Source organism: Notamacropus eugenii, chromosome 1 (genome assembly GCF_028372415.1).
Source record: "Notamacropus eugenii isolate mMacEug1 chromosome 1, mMacEug1.pri_v2, whole genome shotgun sequence".
NCBI lineage: Eukaryota > Metazoa > Chordata > Mammalia > Diprotodontia > Macropodidae > Notamacropus > Notamacropus eugenii.
In genome coordinates this window covers 719,312,226-719,324,501 of record NC_092872.1, presented here as the reverse complement: position 1 = coordinate 719,324,501, position 12,276 = coordinate 719,312,226, and the positions used below count along the sequence as shown (strand labels likewise).

General features: G+C 39.1%; 1 pseudogene; it reads right to left on the bottom strand.

Moving 5' to 3' along the window:
• Nucleotides 1-3,188: 3,188 nt before the first annotated feature.
• LOC140528573 (coiled-coil-helix-coiled-coil-helix domain-containing protein 2 pseudogene) lies at nt 3,189-4,032 on the bottom strand (annotated as a pseudogene).
• Between the last annotated feature and the right edge of the window lie 8,244 nt (nt 4,033-12,276).

Here is a 12,276-nt window from a genome sequence, read left to right as displayed (position 1 = left end):
GAGCATTTTTTAATATGGCTATTGGTAACTTTGATTTCTTCATATCCTTTGACCATTTATCAATTAAGGAATGGATCTTATTCTTCCTGACCTTGGATTGTGTATTAAGGTCAGGCTCAGCACACTTCTAGAGAGAAAAACTGAACCATGCGTGGCCTGATTTGTGTTCTTTGGCATGCTTCTATACTGTTTTCTCAGGGAAGTAAGTGTTATGTTATTCCAGAATCTCAGGGACACCTCAGGCTAGAAAAATTGTAAGTCTTCAATCCATTCAAAGCAGTTTCATCCAGGGCAGATTCTGGGTACTAACTTCCTAGTCTGAGCATTGTAAATTCATGACCTGGGTTTGGGCTTGAGCAACACAAATGTGATCTCAACTTTAGTTGGAACTCCATTTAGATTCAGCTCCTGTTAGCCAGGGGGAATCTCTGTAGGTTCAGTGATGCAACTACAAGCTCCTATTTATTCTGAACTTCCCCTCATTATTCCCCTGTGGTTCTCAAATGAGACCCTATATCTAAGACCCCACCCAGCTCCCATGATCAGAGTCACACAGCTTTTGTTGGTTTCTGTACTTGATCAATACACAGCTAGAACTGAGGGGGGAAAAGGAAGTTAATCTGGAAACCAATTCTGCCTTACAGTGACAAAACTAACTGGGAAGAAACTATTCCCTCAAAATCTTGTTATAAGCTCCTTAGTTCTTAATAGAAAGAGAATTTAAAGCCGCTTTTTCCAATAATTAAAGGAAAATGTCATGGACACTCATTCTTTCCCTCTACTCCCACCATGTTCTAAGGAGGGAGCTAGGAGGCAAAGGTGGAATTCACCTTAGAGCAAATTCAATACTAAGTGCTTAGTATTGGATTTGAAGTCAAGAAGACCTGAGAGAAGATGTATAAAGAGGTGCATGATGGATATAGTGAATAGGTGACTCTCTCTCTCTCTCTCTCTCTCTCTCTCTCTCTCTCTCTCTATATATATATATATATATATATATGTATATATATATATATATATATATATGTGAGAAGACTCATAACCTTCATGACCCTGGGTAAATCCCTTAAATTTTGCTGGGATTCAGCCTCTTTATTTGTAAAATGATGGGATATACTCAATGACCTCTAAAGTCCTTCTAGTTCTCAATCTAAATTATGAAAAAAGAAAGAACAGAACTTGTAAACTACAGGCTCCTCCATTTTTAAAAATAGCAATTGACGTCCCCCATAACCACTACACCATACCTCTCTTCCAGGTTTGTGAACTGTCTAATTCCTGATGAAGTTTCTCTTTCCATACAGGTGATCTATAGTGCATTTCCATGATCATTTTAAGTTTTTTTTTCTCCATTTATCTTTACTCACCTGTCCTATCCAAGCTTCTTGTCTTGTTCCTGGATTTTTTTCATGTAAGTGTATCTTCTAAATACAGATATATATATATATATATATATATATATATATATATATATATATATATATATACATACCCACTTCTGTTATGCTTCCTCCATCATAAGCCTTTCTTATAGTCATATGACAATCACAGGTCTCATCCCACCAAGATTCAGTGATACCTATGAAGTCAATTCCTTCATTGTATTGGAATTTGTGGTGAAAACTGCTTTCACAAAAGCAATCAACAAGCATGTATTAAGTGTCTACTATGCGGCAGGAGCTCTACTAAGTGCTGAGGATGCAAATATGAAGAATGAACCAATGCCTGCTCTCAAGGTGCTTTCATTCTAACAGGGAAGATAAGTATACATATAAATAGAAAATAAAGTATTTAAATGCAGGATAATTAGTGAAGGAGGGCATTAGAAGTTGGGGGAATCAAGAAAGGCTTCACATAGAAGCATTTACTTGAGCTGCATTTCATTTGGCTTTTTATTGTTTTATTGTATTATATAATATGTGTCTTTGCCATAAAAAGATTTAAAAATAGAAATGGGGTCCATTTTAAATCCTGTGTACTTAAAACATGTTTTTCTGATAATATATGTGTATACATACACACACACATATACTCCCTATTCATTACCAATAACAAAAATGTAAATAGTCATCCTACTGATCAGAGCAACATACTAAAATACTTTTTTTTGGTAGCAAGATGTTATATAGTGGTGGCTTTGTTAGTAGAGAGAATAAAACAAATATGGGACATGTGGAGAAAGAAACAAGATCTGTCAACAGACCCTTACGAATGTGAGTGAAAAGCCCAGGATGAAAATTATGTTGCAAACATGGGGGACTAAGGGTACCCTTGAAATTGAAAGGAAAACCTGGAAGAGGGGTGGGTTTTAAAAGAAAGAGGATGAATTCTGCTTTAGACGTGATGAGTTTGAGATCCCTTTAGGACAGCCTGCAGAAATTTGTGATAGATAAGTCAGGGGCATGAGATTGGACCTCAGAAAAAAGACTATGGCTGTACATATAGATCTGGGCATCATCTGCATAGACAACTCAATCTATGATTGCTGATAAAATCACTAAGTGAACAAGTCTGGAGAGAACAGACAGAGCCTTGTGAAAAAATCTGTACTGAATGGCTGTGGCATCGATGAAGACCCAGCAAAGGAGACAATGAAAGAGAGACACCAACAAACAGGAGACCCAAGAGAGAGCAGTGCCATGAACATCCAAAGAAGAGCGTATCTAAGAGGATGTGGTAATAAATAGTGTTAAATGCAGCAGAGGCAGTTATGTGGTGTGGTGATAAGAGTGCAGTGTCACTCAGAGGGCACAAGGTCTCAATGACTACCAAAAGATAGAAGGAGCCAGAAGAGTTTTTAAATGAAAAATCTGATAGTTTTGCAGTGAGAGTTCCCAATGGCACATTGGAATGGGTGGGCAGATCAGGCAAAAGAAGAAGTCCCTGCCTTCAAAGAACTTACATTGTAACAAGAAGAACAACTTGTAAGAAGAGTACACACTGATATAAAATATACAAAATTATAGAGTAGATGTTGTGGGTGGATTTATTTTGTAACAGTTTTGTAAAGTAATTTCCCTAAAACTACTTTACAAAAGTAATTACTTAAAAAAAAAAACAGTCTGATCATATCACTCCCCACCATCCTCCACTCAATAAACTCCCATGGCTCCTTTTCACCTCTAGGAACTAATAGAAGATGTTCTGTTTGGCTTTCAAAGCCTTTCATAACCCAGTCACCTCCTACCTTTTTTTTTTTCCAGGAGGAAATAAACTTTATTTTAATAACTAGCCAGAACTTAAGATACTCTTTTTGCTAAGAGTTTACATCACAATCATTCACTTTGATGAGAGACCACACAAGCATTTGCCTCATGCCAACATTTTATATAATCTCATGTGATCGCCACAATGGGAATACCTTTCTCCCCCTCGAAGGTTGTTCTGAAACAAAAGGATATTAGTAACAAATAGACAAAGAAACAAAATACTGGTGGTCTCAGCTTTCTTTATCACTTCACTACTAAATATGAATTATGTTCAATTAGATTGGTCTTCAGAGGTGATGCTTCCATTTCTTCCTTTTGGAGGTCTCAATTAGGCTAATCCATTTGCAAACCAGCACTGCTTTAACACCTCGCTAAAGCCTCGCACAGTTTGAGGTTGCCCTGGTTCTGGGCACACTCTAAGAACTGCTTCATCTCGTAGTGGCAGGGACCAAACTGCTGCTGCTGCTGTTGGTATGCGGGCTGGGCTCCCTGAGGCTCCTGGTAGGTGATATCAGGCCTTGCAGGCTCAGCACTGCTCCCACCACCAAAGCCACCGGTAATGGCATGACCAATGGTGTGGCCCACAGCTGAGCCCACTGCCACTCCTGCTGCAGTGGTAGCCATCTGGGCCATCAAACCGGGCTGCCTGGGTGCAGCAGCAGGAGGAGCAACTGCAGATGGTGGTACTGCTGCTGGAGGATGAGCTGCTGGTGCTGGGGCAGCTCTCATTGGGGGTGCCCGACTGGCCGGGGGGGCCACCTGGGATGTCCGGCTCCTGCTTCCGCGCGGCATGGTCGTATCCCAAGGATAGAAGTCCTGGGGAGAAGTGTGTCACCTCCTATCTTTTCAGTGTTCTTATGCTTTACTCTTTGATCCACAGATTCCTTGATCCAGGAACAGTGGCCTCCTGACTGTTCTACAAAGAAGACACTCATCTCTCAGCTCTGGACATTTTCTTTGGCTGTCCACTATGTTTGAAATGCTTTCCCTTCTTGCTCCAACTACTGATCTCTCTGGCTTCCTTTCAGTACCAACTAAAACTCTCTTCCACTGGAAGCTTTCCCCAACCCCTCTTGATTCTAGTGCCTTCCCTCTTTTAATTATTTCCTATTTGTCTTGCAGAGATCTTGGTTGAACATACATATTTACTTGTTGTTTCTCCCTCCCACAATAGACTGTGAGCTCCTTGAGGTCAGAGAGTTCATCTTTTGTCCCTTTTTGTGCCCTTAGCACAATGCCTGGTACATAATTGGTACTTAACAAATGTTTATTGCTTGTTTGAATGAGACACATCACTTCTTTGTACCTCACATAACTCATACATCACATTTGGTTTACATGATTCTTAAGATACATTCCAACTTAAAATATGATACCAGAGAATTTACTGATAAAAAATGCTATCCAACTCCTGACAGGGGGCATGAAGGACTAAGTATGTAGAATGAGACCCAAAATAGTTATTTGTTTTGCTTGATTTCTCATGCTAGTTACAAGAATTCTGCTTTACTTTTTTCTCCAATGGAGAAGGACATTGAAAGGGACAAGGTAGGAGAAAGAAAAACATAGATACTGACTGAAAAAAATATATCAGACCTACATCAAACATAAGGATGGTCTAAGTCTTCTAAAAAAGAACAATTCATGTTGAAGTCCCTGAGTATGATTTGTCTGAAGAAAGAAAAAGGGAAATGAAAGAAATGCGACCATATTTTTAGGAAGGAGGCTGCATTTCAGGAGACAAAAAAGAAAATAACTCATGCAGGACAAGGCTGTTAGGCATTCTAAGGTCATTCTCTTTGCCATCTCACTTTTTCATGAAAGTCTTGAGAAGCTAAAACTTGGGGAAGGAGAACTATATCAAGCAGGAGATCAATCTTATCTTGCATTTCCTAAACTCACCAAGACAGAATGGCAAGCACTCAAACTAGGCATCAGTTCTATGGTCCTCTACAGAGGAAGAAGTCAAAACCTAACCAAGAACAAATCTACCTTTACCTAAAATCAAAGGGAAGAACCACAGATAGATATTAGTGCCTAAGACCTGGGTTCTAAGGCACCTCTTCTAGTGAGTTCTGAGGACAGACAGGACTCCAGGAAAGAGAATTAGTTGACATGAGTCAAATTCACAGAAATTCTCCCTTAATTCTGCATGATACTGAGTAGGAAACCAAGCTCTCTGTGACTCAGTCACCCCTTCACTGAATTAAGAAAAAAATTTCCATTCCCCTCTATTCCTCATAGGATATGCATAAAATTAATCTGCAAAATCTTTGTAGAAAACTTTGTGATATTAATGCACTGTTGGTGGAATTACAAACTAGTTGGATCATTCTTGAGAACAATTTGAAACTATACCCAAAAGGATGTAAAATTCTACATACTCTTTGAACCAGCAATACCACTACTAGGTCTGTACTCTAAACAGAGCAAAGAGAAAAGGGCCCTATTTGTGCAAAAATATTTACAGCAGCTCTTTTTGTGGTGGCAAATATTTGGAAATTGAGGGGAAGTCCATCAACTGGGGAATGGCTGAACAAGTTTTGGTATACGACTGTGATGGAATTACACTATGTTATAAGAAATGATGAAGGTTATGTTTTCAGAAAAACCTGGGAAGTCTTCCATGAACTGATGCCAAGTGAAGAATACTGTATACAGAATACTATATTAACAGCAATTAAAAATACTGTATTAACTGTAACAGCAATATTGTAAGAATGATCAACCTTGAAAGACATAGCTATTCCAAGGTCAAAAGAGAGAAAAGAATAAATGGGGGGACAGGATAGGATGGAGGGAAATAGTCTTACATAACATGACTATTATGAAAGTCTTTTGCAAAACTACACATGTACAGCCTTTATTGAATTTCCTGCCTTCTCAGTGGGGATGGGTGGGGAGGAAGGAAGAGAGAAAAGTTGGAATTCAAAGTATTAGGAATGAATGTTGAAAAATGTTTTTGCATACAACTGGGAAATAAGAAATACAGGTAATGGGGTATAGAAATCTATGTTGCCCTACAAGAAAAGAGAGGAGATGGGGATAAGAGAATGGAGGGGTGTGATAGAAGGGAGGACATATTGAGGGAAGGGGTAATCAGAATGCATAGTGTTTTGGGATGGGCAAGAGGAGAGATGGGGAGAAAATTTGGAACACAAAATTGTGTGGAAATGAGTGTTGAAAACTAAAAATAAATAAATAAACATTTAAAATAAAAAAAAAAAAAGACATAGCTATTCTGATCAAGATAATGATCCAAGGCAATTCCAAAGGAGGCACGATGAAAATAATGCCATCCATCTCCAGAGAGAGAACTGATGAACTCTGAGTACAGACTGTTGCATATTTTCTTTTCACTTTATTTTTCTGGTTTGTGTGTGTTATTGTCTTTTGTAACATGGCTAATATGGAAATGTTTTGCATGACTTCATCTTTTTAATTGATATCTTATTGCTTGCCTTCTAAAAGGTTAGGGGAGCAGTGGGAGGGAGGGATTTGGAATTCAAAATTATTAAAAATAAATATTAAATTAAAAAATACAAATGGGAAATAATTATTGAAATAAATAAAATATATTTCTATATTAAAAAACCCTTATGACCAGATAGGAAATATAACAATATGGGTAATAGGGAATTGACATCTCCCCACATACACTTTTCAACTTCCTTTTGTGTGTTTTCTTCCATTAGAGTATAAGTTCCTTGAGAGCAGGAGCTGTCTTTTTAAAAACAATATCCCTGGAACTTAGAATCTTGACTGGCCCACAGTAGGTGCTTCATAAATATTTATTTACTGACTGAAGTATGAGAACACACCAAACTACTTTTCAAAAGTTCAAATTACAAGAACCAAAAGATTAATAAATTGATGAGCTACTTACTTCCTGTGATCTTTGAAAGACTATGGAACATCATTGATAAAACCCTGATTTCTAAAATATGCAGCGTACTGACACAAATGTTTAATACCAAAACTGTGCCACAATAGATACATGGTTTAAGGAGACAAATAAGATATATTCAAAAGAATTATAAACCTTAAATGGCCATATAAAACATGGTCTAAATTTAAATTTAAAAATAAATAAATGAAAACACAACTTACAAACTGGCAAAGACAAGAAAATGTGGGAATATAACAATAGCTAGCATTTATGTATCACTTTAAGGTCTACAAACACTTAACATATATTATGTCATTTAATCCTCATGACAACCTGGGCTCAATCAGCATTAGGAGAGCTATGGAAAGACAAGGAATGATTATATCAGGAGGAAGCACTTGGTCAGCACAGACTGAGACACAAAAAAAGAAGAAAGGATCAATTAAATATTTTTAATGTGCACAGTTGAGAGAAGGAAGTTGATATGGGTACATCAACAAGCAGTGCAGCTTTGCTATGACCATGCTAAATTTAATAGTCATAAAAGTAATACCTAATGAGTTCAAAGTTTCATTATAACCACCTTTTCTGTTCTTTATGTTGCAGAATGTTCATGTTTATTCTTTAAATTCATAATGAAAGTTTAATTTCAAAAAGAAAATTATGCATATATGTCATGTACTTACATACATATAACACAAAATAAAAGGATAAACCTGAGTTCACCTTCAAGGTCCTGAAAAATATTAATAGTTGCCACTTATATATGTCAATTTAAGGGTTACAAAGTACTTTGTATATATTATCTAATCTGGTCCTCCAAACAAATGAGTAAACTAAAGCTTAGTTTAATATATATGACTTATAATAATGCAAATCGTTACAGCATATAATATATAGCTTGCATAGAAAAAATATATCTTTAAATACAATTGGTTTACTATATATTTTGTTTTATATATTTTAAAACATAGTTCTGAGAGTCCATGGACATCATCAGACCACTCAAGGGATCCAAGACACCAAAAAAGGGTTAGGAACCCTGGTCAAAAAACACGTCTTCAGGATTGTACCTGAAATATTTATACTGCCCAAAGTCACACAGCTAGTAAATACATGAAGAAGGATTTGAACCCAGGACTTCTTGATTTCCAAATGTTGACCTCTATCCACTAACCCAGCTGAAAGAAACAAGAAATAAAAGTGAAGAGAATTGAAAAGGAAGAGACTAGAAATGGTGGAGAAGCCTACTAATCATCTCAGTCAATCCCCTTATTTTAGAGGATGTAACCTAAAAAGCTTAAATGATCTTTTCATAAAGTACAGTTCTGATCAGGTTGCATCCTTCTTCAATGAACTCCAAAGTTTCCCTATCAACTTTGGGATCAAACGTAAACTCCTGTGTTTGGCTTCTAAAGTCCTCTTCAACCTGACCTCAAACCACCATTCCAACTAATGCTATCCCAATCTCCTTTTTCTATAATTTACGAGCCGGTCAGAATGGCCTTACTCCTCACCCATATTTGTCTCCTGTCTCTTTGTCATCCACACCTGGGATATTCTGGCCTCATCTTTGCCTCTTAGAACTCATTTCCTTCAAAACTGAATTTGAATACCACCATCTACATGAAGTCTTTAGTGATATCTCTTAGCTGCTCATGCCCACAATAAAAATTATACTGTATTCATCTACAATATATTTGTATGTGTTTATGCATATAGCATGTCACCCACGACATATGTAAATGTTCTCTCAATGAAAGTAAGCCCCCTGAAGGTAGGGACTGTGTCATTTTTATCTGTGTATCTCCAGCATCTGGCACATAGTAGGTACTTAATAAATGCTAGTCAATTAATACATGAAGACAGTTAAGTAGCAGGATTCAAACCAGGTCTTCTTAATCCAAATATGACCCTCTTTCCACTAGGTCATGAAAATCGGGGCTGTGCTTATAAATGTTTAGCAACCAACCTGAAAAAATTTATCTACTTCTATGTTTATATGAATAAATTTGTTATGAATTTTATTGATATAAAGGATGTGTTTCACACAATTTACAAACATTGATAAAATACATGTAGCCATTTATTTGTTTGCCATGGAATATTTTCATTGATTTTTGCTAATTTTTCTATCAGTAGTCAACTGATGGTTGGAAACATGACTTGACAAATGTTGAACACAAATCCACTCTTTTCCCAACTAACTTATTGTCATTATATCTGATGTGTGATTTATTAAATAATTTTCCACCCTCCCAATAAATTGTATTAGTTAAATTGAAACTTGTTTCCTCTTTAGCACTAATGGCTCTAATATTGCTATCTTAATAGTTTTCTGTATAGGAGCAGGGATTTAAACATTGTTTCTTTCTACATTACACAGAGAATCCTGAAAATTGTTCTAATCACTTTCATGTTTTAAAATTTCATTTCAATGATACATTTCTTTCACCTGTTCTCTGAAGTGAGTTTTTCAAATAAATCAAGATAATTAAAAATGCTTTCATCCTTTCTGTCCCAATAAAAGATGTAAGCTTATGTATTGAGTGACATTTTTTTCCAGCAAAATACTCCCAAGGAAAAGCATTCAGTTTTTTATATAAAGTGGAATGTCTTTAAATTTACCTGACAGATTTCAATGTGAGATTCATGCTTTTAGGAAAAAAAGCCTTAAAATTTTCCAAACCTCTTATTATATGTTTGATTATTTTTTGCTCTTGTTGAAATGTTAGTTGATCTTGATTGCAATGCAGTTGAAAACAATGAAAATTCTTTAAGAATGTCAATCATTAAAGGAAAGTCTTGCAAGAAATTAATGTTAGCTAATCTCTTTGCTAAACTAGAATAATGAGAAAAATGCATATATAACTCGGGATACGTGGGCCATAGAGCAGTAGCTGCTCATAAAGGAGGACATGCTACCCATCCTCCTCCCAGTATTGGTTCAACTTTAATTATTTCAATGTCAAGTAGTTTAGTTACTGTTTCTAGCTCAGTTTGGTTTTTATTAGATTAGTGATAAAATAAATTGTATCTAGAAATATTTTAAATGATTAACTCGTCTTGTTTCAGAGGATTGTTAAGTAATAATTGCACTGGATTTAAAGAACCCAAAAATCACTTAAACAACTTTGTAGCTGCTCTAGACATTCTTCCCAGTGTTGTTTTAGCACTATCAAAACAAAATGGAATTAGATTCACTTTCAGTATTAAAGTCACAATTATTTAAAGTAGACAATACCGTATTGAAAGTAAACTATGTTGTGCCTGCCACCAATTCTTTTAAAGTAACAAGGAGCATCATTTATTAGGAGATGATTGAAGGCAGCATTGGTTGTTTCACAGAATTGTTGAAAATATAAAAATGGTCGTTTGGGAGCTGGAACACCCTATCAGGAAAGGTACTCAGTCAGAGGTCCTTAATCTGGGGTCCTTGAACCGCCCCCTCATCCCAACCCCGCTAAGGGTCTAAAGGTAGAGTGGGGAGAGGGCGGGTCCAGCACCTTGGAAGGAAAGAACGTCTATTGAACTACATGATTCTGAGAAGGGGTATCAGAACGTCCAAGGGAGCCAGAACACAAAGCAGGGCTGGGACCCCTGGCCAGAGGCAAGGTCTCCCGGACCGGAGATGGCAAGTGATGGGGTGATGGACCTGGACCCACATATTCACTAAAGCCTTTACACACACGATCGCCTTTGAACAACCCAGCGGGGTCTTGGTGGAGAATGAGGTTCGGGACACCCCGAGCCTTGGACCCCGCTGGTCCTGCTCCCCAAGCCCCTCACTTGGGGAGAGGAGGCTCGAGGGGGGAGTCCTGGCTCCTGGGCTCTCATTCCGAACCCAGCACCTGCCACACCTGGGACCCCGGGAGGCTCACCTGCGACACCTGGGGCGGCTGGAACCCCGGCTCGCCTCCCCCATCCCTTCCCGGGTGGGAGGTCCCGCTGTCGGACCCAGGGCGGCCCCCGCCCCCACCTTAGACAGCCCCAGCCCGCCTACAGTCCGGCAGAGCCCCACCCCCACCCCAGGGCGGTCCCCGCCCCCTCCCCCCATCTCCGCAGCCTGCGGGGGGAGCAGGGGAAGAGAAGGGGCTCAGCAGGTCTAGGTCCGGAGGAGGAGGAAAGAGCAAGAGTGGGAGAAAGGCGGAAGGGCTCGCTAGCACACCTACAGTCACTCACAAATACAAAAACAACAAAAGGACAGGCAGGAATCCCTAAAATCCTGAAACTGCGCCTGCGCTCATTCAGGAAGGAACTCTGATTCCCAGAATCCATGGGGACTTCAAAGGGCCGTGCGGCGCTCAAGCGTATCCTTCCGCCGCGGGGGTGGCTTCTGGGAAACCGCGGCCTAGTCCCATGAACCCATCGCAGTTCACGGCCTTCTGGGAATTGTAGTTCCGCGGCTATTTCTACTCTGGCGCCCTCATTGGCCTCTTCTTCTTGTTGTTTTTCTCGAAGGACTAATGACGTCAAAAGTGACGCCCCGATTCGTGTCGATTGGGTTTACGTGGGGCAAAGTTACCCAAATGTGGCAGCCTCTCTCCCTTCTAGAGGCATCTAAGTGCAAACGTCAAGAGGACTGAATGGCCCGAGGCAGTGGATGCCCTTGGCGGTTTCCATGTCCGACCAAGCTCTAGGCTCCCCTGCGCCTGCTTCAGCCCATTCGGGGCCCTGGGAACCCACTGTTGTTGTCCGTCTTTTGTGGGGGCGGGGTAAAGTCTTCACAGGCTTTGGAGTAGACACCCCCACACCCCCCACAACTCTCAGGCAGTCAGCTCCGCTCATCCTGATGTAGCCCTTCTGCCAGTATACTTTACCAAAATGGCCCCTGCACATGCTGCGGCTTCTTGGGGCCTCCGCTGAGAACTATTGTAGTATAACACAAGGGTATCCATTCCTAGGCAAAATGACTCCATTGTGACCAAAAACAAAAGTACTGGAAAAGCAGGAAAGCAGTTTAGCAGGTATCAGGTTATAAACTCAAAAGGTAACTTGTTTTAAAAAAAACTTTTGCATTGACAAAATTGATGTGGTAGCTCTGCTTAGAAAAGAATCAGTCAATTAAAAATAAAGCATTGGAGTGCATCTCTGATAAAGGCAGGATGTCTAAGCAATGTTGGGAAGTGATACATCTGAAGGCAACATGGCAGAGTGAGGAAAGCGCTATGAAGTCAG